Source organism: Mesoplodon densirostris, chromosome 9 (genome assembly GCF_025265405.1).
Source record: "Mesoplodon densirostris isolate mMesDen1 chromosome 9, mMesDen1 primary haplotype, whole genome shotgun sequence".
Taxonomy (NCBI): domain Eukaryota; kingdom Metazoa; phylum Chordata; class Mammalia; order Artiodactyla; family Ziphiidae; genus Mesoplodon; species Mesoplodon densirostris.
Window position 1 is genome coordinate 61,002,513 of NC_082669.1, and position 14,297 is coordinate 61,016,809.

Consider the following 14,297-nt stretch of genomic DNA (forward strand, 5'->3'; position numbering starts at 1 on the left):
TCCACAGTATTCTACAGTCATTCCTCTCCATTACCTCTGCTCTGGTTTTGCTTCTCAGCTTCTCATCCCTGGATCTCCTAGCTGGTCTTTCTTCCACATGGTCTAACCACATCATTCTTCACTCAGATTCAAGAGAATAGAACCATGGTTAGCATGGCAGGGAGATGGAGGAAATGGGGAGAGGCTGGTCAAAGGGTACAAAGTTGCAGTAATGCAGGAGGAATAAGTCTAGAGATCTGATGTACAGCATGGTGACCACAGTTAATAATACCGTATTGTATTCTGGAAATTTGCTAAGAGAGTAGATTTCAGGTGCTCTCACCACACACACAAAAGATAATTATGTTGAGATGGATATACTAATTAGCTTGACTGTAACATCATTTCACTGTGTATATGTAGATCAAAACATCATGTACACCTCAAATATATATAATTTTTACTAAAAAAAATTAAAAATAAAAGAACTATATTTGTAAAGCACAAGTTTGGACATGCTATTCTCCAACATGACACCCTCTTAGGGCAGCCAGATTTAATTCTTTAAAATAGCAAAGGAAACCATAAACAAAACAAAAAGACAACCCTCAGAATGGGAGAAAATATTTGCAAATGAAGCAACCGACAAGGGATTAACCTCCAAAATATACTAACAACTCATGCAGCTCAATATCAAAAAAAACAAATAACACAATCAAATCAAAAAATGGGCAAAATATAATAGACATTTCTCCAAAGAAGACATACAGATGGCCAAAAAGTACATGAAAAGATGCTCAACACCACTAATTATTAGAGAAATGCAAATCAAAACTACAATGAGGTATCACCTGACATGGGTCAAAATGGCCATCATCAAAAAATCTATAAACAATAAATGCCGGAGAGGTTGTGGAGAAAAGGGAACCCTCCTACACTGTTGGTGGGAATGTAAATTGGTACAGCCACTATGGAGAACAGTATGGAGGTTCCTTAAATAACTAAAAATAGAACTACCATATGACCCAGCAATCCCACTCCTGGTCATATACCTGGAGAAAACCAGAATTCAAAAAGATACATGCATCCCACTGTTCACTGCAGCACTATTTACAACAGCTAGGACATAGAAGCAAGCTAAATGTCCATCAACAGAGGAATGGATAAAGATGTGGTACATATATACAATGGAATATTAGCTATAAAAATGAACAAAATAATGCCATTTGCAGCAACATGGATGGAGCTAGAGATTGTCATACTAGGTAAGGTAAGTCAGACACAGAAAGACTAATATCATATGATATCACATATGTGGAATCTTTAAAAAAGGGTACAAATGAACTTATTTACAAAACAGAAGTAGAGTCACGGATGTAGAAAACAAACTTTTGGTTACCAGGGGATGGGGGAAAGGGATAAATTGGGAGATTAGCACTGACATATACACACTACTATATATAAAATAGATAACTAATAAGAACCTGCTGTATAGCCTAGGGAACTCTATAATACTCTGTAATGGCCTATATGGGAAAAGAATCTAAAAAAAAAGAGTGGATATATGTATATGTATAATTGATTCACTTTGCTGTACCCCTGAAACTAACACAATATTGTAAATCAACTATACTCCAATATAAATTTTTTTAAAAATCATTAAAAAAAAAGAAATATCATAATATACAAATTCAATTCTAATATATCACCAGTTTATAATATATTCTTACTAAATTCTGTCTGATTTTATTTTATTTTATATAGTATTCAAGATTAAAGATGTGAGTGAAACCTTTTAAAATTAATATATTTCAAAATTTGTTTTGGAACCATCTATTCCATTAAAGAGGACTTGAAAAAATAAAAAAAAATGAACTCTGAGCACCTTAGCATGATGTTCAGGGCTCTTCATGAGCTAGCCTCAATCTACTCTGCTGTACTTACCTCCTATTACACACACACACACAAACACACACACACCCTCCAAATGCCCTATCATTCTAGACTGCTTGCCATTGCCCAAATAGGGCATATGCATTTTCTTGTCACTATGCTTTTCCCCATATTTTGACTTCAATCTCAGGCTCTTACCCCAGTCCCACCTCCACTCTCTTCCTCCCTTCCTGCTTTTGAAATCCTATTCATTGTTCCAGGTCCAGCTTAGATTAGAGCTCTTAAAGCATTATCAGAAACATTATCAGAGTGAGCAGAATCATCACTCCTTTCTCTGTGCCCTGATGTTTTTCCACTACACGTATGTGCCCCACTTCCATTCTAACTTACAATATAGATTATTTTTGTCTATCTCCCCCACGAGTTGGTAAATCTCTTGATGGCTTACCTATAATAGATGTTTGTTGAACTGAAATAAATGCCACTGACCAAAGCAGTTTCCACCACACTCTGAATTTTTCTAAAAGACACCATTCTCGGGTTTTATTACCTACTTGTCCTTCCTGTTTCAGCTGAAATGACTTAGAAAAAAGCAAGAGGTTTCTTTTTTAAAGGACTCAGGACTAATTTTTTTAAATACGTAAAGGTGAAAGAATTTTAAATGTGCCTTTTTAAAATCAAGTACTGCTAAAGGTAAACAGATGGATTTCTCAGAACTGTGACTTGCTTTTCTATTTGAAGCAAGTGTCTGTTTTTAGGGAAAAGCAGCTTAAAAATAAGTTATCTAAACTTGGTTTTAAAGGTGCCCAATAACTATGGCCATGCAGCAAAACAATTATGTTGTTCATTTGACAGAACCAGCACATGGTCTTCTTTGTTTTTTTGTTTTTTTTGTTTTTTTTTAATGGCTGGCTTAGGTGTTATCCTTTTAAGTGGGTTGGGGCAAAGATTATGTGATAAGAAAACTCAGTGATTTTAGAACCCCAAAAGCCTCATCATGACCTAGAGCCCATTTCATATATACTATTTTCAGTCTACCCCAGCAGAAGTGCTCATCCTCTTCTCTGTGACAAACAGAACTAATCTCATGGTAGCAGAGTGTTGTTTTCTTTTTCTCCACTGAATTTCAGATGCCTTGAGGACAAAGACTGCCCTATTTACATTTGTATCCCTAGCACAGTGATTAGCATTTTATAAGCACTCAATAAATATGTGCTAATTAAATGAAAGATCAAAAGGATGGCAATGAAGTTTAACAGCAATCTGGTATGGTGGAAAAAAGAGGGGCTTTGGAGCCAAAAGACATGAGTATAAATATTACTTCATATTTTACAAAGCACTTTTATTTACAAAGCCCAAGAATGCTATGCAGTGATATGGTAGCCATTAGTACTACTGACAAAATATTTGTCTCTCTCATTCGAATAGAATGGCATTTTCTGGCCCCCCTGGGGTTGATGGGACCACGTGACCAGCCAATGAGTTGAATATGCAAGTGACATTTGTCATCTCCAGACTAGAGCACTTTGCTGGCAATGTAAGTTTCTTGAGCCCTCTCTTTTTCTTCTGGCATAGAGACAGCCATCATTCAATATGCTCTGTTAGCTGGGGTCCCCGAGTGACAAGAACAACCCCACCATCTCCTACCAACCTTTGTTAGATGTTTGGTTTAAGTGAGAGAAAAATTTTAAATGTTCATTAAAGCCACTGAGATTTGTAGGTCATTTGTTAGCACAACATAACCTACCCTATATGACTGATATAAGCAAGCAAAACAGTCATTTGGATACCATATTTAACAGATAAAACCAAGGTCCAGAGAAACTAAGGGACATTTTCAAGACTGTATTAGGCAACAGCTACAAGTGTAGTAAGTAGCAGAAATGAACTTCATTATCAGATTTTTTGACTGTAAATGCAGAGCATTTTTACATTTATTTTAAAGGAAAAAATATTTAATGTATTTATTTAATTGAACACAATTGCATGTGTATGTATGTGTGTGTGTTATATATACACACGTACATATAATTTTTGAGCAGATGTAGGATAAAATGGAAGTAATCGAAATCACAAATTCAAGTGTAGCATATTAAAATATTGTTGTTTTAGTCTTCTTTAGTGAAAACTTTAAAATTTATCTGTAAACATAAAATTGTTTATAGCTTTAATTAACAAAAAAAGTGAAATTTTAGAATTGTTTATACAAACCAACTATCCTGAGTTTTTAAAATTATCTCCTTATTTACAAAAAATACAGACTCTTTTGTTTATTTGGAAAACAATCTTGACTTCTAATTAATCTTTGGGTAATTTCCAATAATTAGAAACCTTATAATTATACATTCTTGTCAAGGTTACATGCATTTTTAGAATTATTACCAGAATAATCAAATATTTTACATATTTACAATTATTAAACTGTTATAAGGATTAGGAACTAAAATAGACTTTTCTGTTTTTGTTATATAATCTTAGAGTTTGCATTTTTGCCGCTGAAATTCAGGATGCTTTTCTTTACTCTCATTAATTGTGACAAATAATACATAAACAAACTAATCTTTCTCTTGAATGATAAAAAGCATTTTCAAAAACATTAATTATCATTTATATAGTGCTATGTAGGCTACCAGGAATGTCCTTCCCTTTTCCTCCAGCAATTTATATTTTCAGGGAACTGAAAACACTCCCTCTAGTTTTAATCTTACTCTTCAAGGACAATACACAAAGGAATTGGGAAACAAGATACATTATTGAGAAGCCCTTTAAAATAAAAAAAAATCCCCCCACACAAAACTTAAACCCTGGATGGTTTCCCAATTATTGTACTCCCCTGCAAAATTTAACCACTTAATGATCCAGGATCAATTTATAAAATGCCTATTTAGATGCTTCAGAGAGAAAAAAAAAATCTCCAAAACAGTAATTATCAAATGAGTAATGTAAATTCTCTATGACTATTATCATCCCTGGAAATACCAGTGTCAGAATAATACTAGAAAACTGTAACACTGGAAAAGGATGGTAGGCTGAATCAGTTAAGGATCTCTGACTAAATGCAACTGAAAACAACCCTTATTAACTTAAGAAAACTGTATTCACTAGACGGATACTGAGTATCTCACAGAATCCCAAGAAAAAGTTAAGATCTTGGGAAAAACAGGGGCAGGTAGTTTGGGACCTCTTCTGGCCATTAACAAAAGGAGTCTCTTCAAGGCACCACCACCAAAATGGGCTGATTCCAAATGTTTTCTGTCCTTGTGACAAGGCTAGGATTCCCAGAAGAATGAATCTGATTCTTTTAGCCTCAATCGCATGTATAAACCCTAACCAGGGAAGGAGATGTGGCCCTTCCCTTGACCATCCACTAAGACCAAGCAGGATGAGGGAGGGATCCTTTTCCAGGGGACAATTGGCATACTGTTAGCAAAGCAAGGGGGAATAGATGCTGAGCATTGAAAAATCAGATGTCCAGATGTTTTAAGGTCTAAATTTGTAAAATGAGATCTTGGGGCTTTGTTAGGCTCTCATCTTAATCCTCTGAGAAACCAACAAAGTTTTGAAAAATTAAGACAGGATAACTGATAGGGTTTAGATACAAAGAAGGCTTAATTTCATGCACCTCTGCCTCCTTAAAATTCCATCTTTCAGATTCTGTAAAAGTTAATAAAAAGAGACATGATGAGTATTGACGTTTCCTTTTCACTGAACCTGTTTATGTAGTGAACTTTGGGATCTTTGCTGAGGAAGCACCTTAGCTAACTGGCAGTGATCTTATTTTCAAATAGGGTCACATATGGATTTGGGGGAGTCATACCTTAAACCCGTAACATCGAGATTCTGGTCTCATGATGTACCAAAGGTTATTTTGTTTTTTGTTATCCAACTTGTAGCAGCTAACCTGTTCTGACCACAGATGATCTGTGGCTTCCTATACCCTGTATTCTTAACTGGGCATTAGCTGTGTGTTAACATTTTGCTCTTTCTAGCACTCCCACTTTACACATTGGCTACCCTCATACAACACTTTGCTGGTGTGCATGTACTAGCACCCCTTAGCTGCAAGTGTGAAAAGCAAAGAGAAGGGCAAGGACTAGACTCAGGGAAAAGTATTCAAATGGTTAGGTGAGGCCGAGAGGGATCTGACCTCTTACATTTGAAAAATGTTTAATTTCCCAGACACACTACTACACAGGCTTGCATTGTTCATTCCTGTATTCAGGGAGAAAAACTGCAGGCCATTTCTGCCATCTGAGAAACACCCAGTTTTCCTTGTCATAGCTGACAGTGGCACAGACTTCTTAATCTCCCATGGATGTTCAGAGACATAAAAGTTATATGCCTACCAACTATTAGAGTTACTGTTTTGGAAAAGAGCAGGTCATTACTTATAAATGTCACACACATAGACATAAGTACACTTCCGTTTTATTGATATTGACTTCGGTGTAGAGAAAATTTCTCAAAAGTCCATATTTTGCTGCTTGATTCTTTTACATATAATCATATAATCTCTGACTTTGTAATAAGTGAGTCTCTTTTTTTTTCTTTTTTTTTTTTTGCGGTACGCGGGCCTCTCACTGTCGTGGCCTCTCCCATTGAGGAGCACGGGCTCCAGACGCGCAGGCTCAGCGGCCATGGCCCACGGGCCCAGCCGCTCCACGGCATGTGGGATCTTCCCGGACGGGGGCACGAACCCGTGTCCCCTGCATCAGCAGGCGGACTCTCAACCACTGCACCACCAGGGAAGCCCCTATGAGTCTTTACACTTGTGTTAGGATGGTATATCTAGTTATCTTGTTTAATTTATTCCAGATGCATGGAAATGGTTTCAGTGACCAATCATATTGGGAGAAAAAAGTTTCTATTTCTGTTTTAATGCATTGAATACCTTCTAGAAGAACTTCTCCCTTCAATTTTTTAAACTTTTGAACTCTTTTGTGTGTAATTAACATCATTTTCAAAATTTGTGTGGTCTTTTCTAGGATTAGAAGAACAGGGAGAAACACAATAAGAAAATATTCTACTTATAATTAGTTCCCTCAGAAACACTTTCACTAAAACCAAGGTTACTTGAAAAGATCCTTGCTTTGCCTTTGAACCTGAATCTGAAATCAGGAAGTCTACATTGATTAGTTTTGAAATAGAACTTCAAGATTAATTGTTATATTCACTAGAGTTTTTGAGTGGAAAAAGTTCCACCATATCATTTTGAAGTGCAAAAGTACGTGAATAGCATTTATTCTATAGGTGCCATTCATGAAACAGTAATTGCAAGTCATCTCTGTGAAATGTAAACACAAAAGATATTGGGGTGAAATCCAATTGGGAGCAATTTTGTCCAGAAGCCACAAGAATCAAATCACATTAAATATGTGTATATAACTTGGTGAGTCAAATTCATCATTTTTGTGAGATCACAAAGAGGTAAAGTATATAATTAAACCTAATACCTACTTCATTTTATGCTTTTCCTAATGTCTTGAATATCATTCTTTTTTTTTTTTTTTTTTTTTTTTGCGGTACGCAGGCCTCTCACTGTTGTGGCCTCTCCCGTTGCAGAGCACAGGCTCCGGACGCGCAGGCTCAGCGGCCATGGCTCACGGGCCCAGCCACTCCACAGCATGTGGGACCTTCCCAGATCGGGGCACGAACCCGTGTCCCCTGCATCGGCAGGCGGACTCTCAAACCACTGCGCCACCAGGGAAGCCCTTGAATAACATTCTTTACTTATTCCTTACCGCTCAATTGTATAAAGTTTAAATCCCTTCAACTTTACCTTTTCCTAAAATAAATGATGTCAACAATGTAATCACAGAGTCAATTAGGATTAACTTTCATTTCCCTCTCCAGATCCATCTCTCTTCTTTTTCACTTTGTTCTGTGCATGTGGGAGTGGGGGAGAGGACTCACTGACCTGGATCAGTGGCATTAACATTTTCTTGTGGACTTGACCAAACGTGAGCACCATCAAGAGATGGCAGGAGGAAATGGAATTGGTCACAGTACTTATTCCCCTGGTTCCCTCCTGCAGGGTTGCCATGAGCTGGCTGTATCTATCCAACCTAAACCCATTCTTGTCAAGCAGCCCTTGCCTTATACAGCTGTCTCTACCTCCAGGTACAGGTAATCATGCCCTCTCTTCAGACCTTAAGGCCTAGGATTAGTAAAATCTTCTTGTTACTAACTCCAGCATACTGCCTGATCCTTTTTGGTATATCTATATTCTTCTCATGTCTGTGAATATGAGAACCCTTTATTAAACTCTACTCGAAATGTTCTAATTTGAGTATCCCATCTAATCCCTGCTGGAACCAGGACTGTTATCAATCTAATTACATATGTATATATATGTCTGCATATATTGATATATATATCAATTAGATTGATATGTGTGTGTGTGTGTGTATATATATATATATATATATACACACATACTTACATATACGTATACATTAAAAATCTGCTGGAGAAATGTTTATTGATTTAGCAAATCAGAGAAAACTGAATCCTAAACTGACAGTGGAGTAAACTATAAAGAAATGGGTGTACATTTGGAGATCAGCTTGGTGCTTTGCGACCACCTAGAGGGATGGGATAGGGAGGGTGGCAGGGAGATGCAAGAGGGAGGAGATATGGGGATATATGTATATGTATAGCTGATTCACTTTGTTAGAAAGCAGAAACTAACACACCATTGTAAAGTAATTATACTCCAATAAAGATGTTAAAAAAAAAGAAATGGGCGTACACAGCAAAACTTGAAATGGGTATGACAGCAGAGGTAATGATAGCCAAAAATAGGAACAAAGGTTGAAAAATCTGTTAAAGAACCACTGGGACTTCCAGATCCCATCTGCCCACTCCATGCAACCAGGTGGCAGCCCCACTCCAGTCCTGGCAGAGCATCAGGGGTTTGCATAAATCATAGAGTCTCACTTAAGATGTTAAAAAAAAAAAAAAAGCTGGTAGCACTTTACAGCGTATAAGGGTAAACAAGGAAATTAAGGAAAGATTAATATCCTGGATAATCAGGCTCCTAATTTTCTTACCCAGTTTGGCTCCCAGAACCCTTCAGGTAAGAATTTAGAAAGCCACCTGGAGAATCCAACAAGACCAGAGAAGAGACACAAAGATACTGACAGCAGGAATTTCTTAAGCAAGTGGTAAGAGTAGAATCATCCTATGGGAAACTCCACAATTGCCCAGCCTAGTCCATGAGAATAGAGCAACTATTATGTTTTTAAATGTCCCATAATTATACATGAACATATAATCAAGCATCACCAGATACTGATATAAAATCTCTACTCTGAAAGACAAGGATTAAAACAACCTGCAGAAATAAGCAACATAAAGATAGCAAAGACTGTGCGTAGAGATAAACTTCAAAAAAACTTCAATAATATATTTTCCAGTGTGTAAGAAAAGATCTTGCATTCATGAACAAGAACAGAATGCTATAAAAAGAAACATTCTGGCAAAAAAAATACTTGGACATTTAAAATATGATAGCAGAAAGTGAAAACTCAGTTGGAGAATGTTGGAAGATGAAGTTGATAAATATAGCAAAACACAAAGTAATTAAAAATAGGACAGGGAAAAAAATTTTTTAATAGAGGACCAATGAAGGAAGTCTAATATCTGAAAAAGTAATAGTTACAGAAAATAGAAAAAATGAAGAAGCAGAAATCATCAAAGAAATAATTTTAGAAAATTCTCTATAACTGAAAGACATGAGTTTTCATACTAAAAGGAACAAACTGAATAAACAGATCATTGACTCAAAAAGAGACCGAAGAACATCTAGAATACTAGGGATAAAGGAAAGACACTACAAGCCTACAGGAATGGGGGGAAAAGGGCCGTAAAATGTCAAAAATTATGTCCTAAGATTTCTCAACAGCAACTCTAGATACTTGAAAATAAAAGATTTCAACAACATGAGGGAAAAGGTTGTCCAACCTAGAATTGTACATCCATCCAAACTACCAGTCAAATGTGAGGATAAAGTGATGTCATTTTTAGACATGAAAAATCTCAGAAATTCAACTGTATCTATAGAGGGCAATCAGTCTAGGTAGAAGCAAGTCAGAATGCTCTGAGAAAAACAGACATAACTGATATAATACCTGAAGGGAACGAACACCTTGAAAAGAGATTTAGATATCTGGAAGAGATACTGAGATTAAATTATTGATAAATACCTTTTCCAAAAATCAAGCAAAAACAACAGAATTACTAACACCAGAGAATAGGTGAGGTTGTATTAGTAACAAATATATTTTTAGATTCATCAAAAACAATATAACTAATCTTCAATTAAGCAAGAAATAGGATAATTACAGTTTACTACATGGCCCCATCCTAAATAATTTGCATACTTTAGGAAGAGAAATATGAATATTAATATAACCAAAACAATGATAAAAATAAAATGGGACACTGGAGGAAATGGAGATATGTATATGAGCATTGGCAAAATGGGAGAATTTGGCAACAGAGAGCTAAATCCTTAGTGGAAAATCAAAAGATAAAGCCTAAAATTTTTAAAACAATAACATAGCAACATAAGCATATTATTTAGAGATATAGAAGTTAACAACAAAAGAATCAACTAATAAATTATTTAAAATTTTATATTTTTTTGTGGAAGTATAGCTAATCCATAATGCTGTGCCACCTTCACATTTTAATAGTTGATTCATTATTCCCAGTTTGAAAGCTTAAATTAAGTACTGTTTCAGCACTCCCTACATTCAACCTACTCAACCACATTTCCTCTCTTCAGTATAAGCAATGATTACATCAACCCATGTTTTCCAACCCAGCTTTCACAGGTATAGATCCTTGATGAAAATTATTCAATAAAAATTGAATTCATTCATTCACTAATGTATGTGAATTATGGAAATGTATTTCCTCAACCTAAATTACTCTCAATGGTAGGCAAATATGAAGAATCCAGCCACAGTTTCTGTCCCTTCCTAAGCTCTATGCCATCTGAATTTTCAGAGTTAGTAAACTGTTACTTGGGAACTGCCCTTGTCAATACATTTTTCAAAATTTCCTAAGGCATGAGAAACACATCATTCTTTCTTTAAATGCAAAATGTTGGATTTTCATGTAACAATGTTTTGATGTTTGTTCATGTAAGACTTCATATAAGACTTAGTTTCAATATCAGAACAAGAAAGGGTTGTTCCTAGTTCCTATATTAAATGGGATATTATGTTATCCATGAAGGGCTTTAACCAAGAGTCAAAGATGAGAGGTTTCTCAACAGGACATATGTTTCAGCCATACACAAGCTACTCAGCTCCTGTCAGCAGGTAGCAGTGTTAACGCGCCAGGCTTCAGGGGCACAAGATGAACAGCAGGAATAAGCAAGGCACAAGAACTTCCCCAGATCTATAGCCAACCCACTTTCTGTCTGTCACCAAGTCTACATATCTCTCCGTAACTCTAAGATCTGGATGTAACAGGCAGCAGTCAGGGATATTGCAGGGATTGATGGCCTTTTCTGAAGCACTGGGGGACTCACACCTTGGGCAAGGAATATAATCATTCACATATGTAGGATTTCTTTTTTGCTTCTGTGACAGATGTAACATTGGTTTCTTATTTCAGGAAGACACTTAAACATGACTCAAGTCAAAGATATGTTAGAAACCCATTTAACTATTTCTTAGAAATACAAACATAAATGGAATGAAATGGGGGACATGAAATGGTTTTCGTAGCAGGAGGCAAGGCCTTTAATAAAACAACCACATTGTAGTTTCCCTGGGGACATTTAGCAATGAATACCTTGACACAAGGTTATGCACTTTAACCCCGGGTTGACACAGAGGCTGGTGGAGAGGGTCAGGCTAAAGGGAGGGGGAGTTGGTTACTTTAGTATTCGCCAGCTTCAAGTTCAAACCAAACGCACACATTCCATATTTCATGATAACCCCCTAAAAATCCCTGGGGCCACTTTTACAGCTCTTGTACATTCAGGCTGCATTGCTCCTGCAAGGAAAGAACAGGCCTATATCATTTAGTCCATTATGGTCCATTCCAATTCCTCAACTGACATATCGATGCCAGGCTCTGATCTGGGTACTTCATGTACATTATCTCAGGTAACCTTCACAATGATTGATCCTTGACGTAGGTATGGTGACACTCACTGTACATATGAGAAAACTCGGTTTTACAGAAGCTGAGTACCTTGCTTGCGAGTGTCGTAGCCATGAGTAGAAATCACTTTGTTATGCTGCCTATTCCTCACGTGTCAGTGATGTAACATGGAGATATTACCCTGAGAGAAGTCACGTCTGCTCAGATCACCTCCTTAGAAGCCCTACTTTAAGAGATCTTCTCTCATCCCCCAAATACCAGCCCTCTTTCATCACAACCACCAAGAACATGAAATATGAGAAAGGAAGGGGAAAATAAGGTAGATAGATAACAAGGACAGAGTGGAAGGAGATGAGGAGGTAGGGTTTTCGATTTTATTTTAAAATATGTAAATAGAACAAAAATATGAAGGAAACTTGGAAAATATCAACAAATGCTAATTCTAAGTAACTGGTATAGTAGTTTCCGTTATATAATCTTTGTACTTGCCTGCATGTTTCAAATGTTTTATATTAAATTAAAAAAATATTTATTTAAAATAAAAAGGAGGTCTGGGCCAAATTGGGACATAAACGTGACTACCACACTGATGTTTCAGACTGTTATCTAAAAGTAATAGGGAAGCTTTCTAAGAAGAAAATGACAGTCTTGAGATTGTGGCAACTCTCAGAGCTGAGTGAAGAATGGATCAAAAAGGGAACAGAGAAGGGTCAGGGAAATCAGTGAACAGGCCTCCCCCACAATGATGGTAGAACGTGACAAGATCTGAGGCATGGTGAGGGCTGAGGAAATTGACAGAACAGGATGGAAGTGAGAAATTTCCAGCAGTGGGTTCCATGTGACTTTCTGACTGTTGGACTGTCAAGGACAGGGGCAAACAGAACAATCAACTATAATCCCAAGCCTCCTAGGCTAGTTGGTTAAACTGACATAAAGCCAAGGAGAAAGTGGCACAGGTCTGAAAGGAAAAGTTATTGGTTCAGTTTGGCGCTCCTATTTAGAAGTGCTGACAGGAGAGCAAATGTGAGGCGTCCACAGGCAATTAGAAATGGGGGCCGAGTGCTGTCGAGAAAGATCAGGGCTGAAGGTAGATAATCACTGGTCTTCGGCACAGGTGTGATCATCGAAGACATGAGGCTAAGGATGTCCAGAAAAGAGAACCAAAAAAACCAGAAAGAGACAGAAAACGGGGGGAAAAGTTTCAGAGTCTAACAGTATAATCTAGTTAAGAAATATCTGCCTCACATAAACATACCATCAGCAAGGAAATTCTCAGGACCTTGAATTCATCCTGAGGGAGTCAGGGCAGAAGAGCATTGCCAGTATATCTATGCTGTTCTAGTAACAGCTGTAAGTATTTAATATAATCTTACTTTTCCCTCACAACAGCTCTTCAGGGTGATATTATGATGCCAGTTTGATAAAAGAGGGACTCGCAGCTCAGAGATAAGAAGGAATTTACCTAAGTTCACACAGCTAACATGTGGCAAAGCTGGGATTCAAATCCATGTTGGAATGATTCCAAAGCAGATATTCTTTCCTATAAGTTCTGAAACAATCCATCCAGGGAGCAATTTCATGTCTCTGATAGGTCATATCTTTTAAGAGGACATGGGATAATTGAAGTGTGCTAAACTCTGTAGAACATGGTTGAGAGCACCTTATTATTACTTCACATAACCATTTCTTCAGATTTAAAGTGAGCCTGAGGGCTTCCCTGGTGGCACAGTGGTTGAGAGTCCGCCTGCCGATGCAGGGGACACAGGTTCGTGCCCCGGTCCAGGAAGATCCCACAGGCCGCGGAGTGGCTGGGCCCGTGAGCCACGGCCACTGAGCCTGCGCGTCCGGAGCCTGTGCTCTGCAACGGGAGAGGCCACAACAGTGAGAGGCCCGCGTACCGCAAAAAAAAAAAAAAAAAAAGTAAAGTGAGCCTGTCTATGACTTAGTCATTTTTCTATGCTGGGATTTTGGCATTTGGTTTTTGGAGAGGGGGGTGGTTACAAGGAATTTACGTATTTGCTCTAGATATCTGTTTCTTTAACAAGGGAATCAGGGCAAAACATTTGCTCAGATCAGTTTTTCTTCCATGATGAAGTAAAGTGCTTAGTCAAAGAAAGAAGCATCAAACTTTGGAGGCCCTGCCTCAGTGTTTTCTGTGCTTCTCAGCTGCGAGTAAGTAATTGAGTGAGAACATGAAAATGGAGGTCTCTGAATCAGGAGTAATGGATGAACTGTGGTGTAATCTGACCTTAGCAGGTGCCCAGTAAGATTGCCATCCACTTTAACACCCCCTAAACACT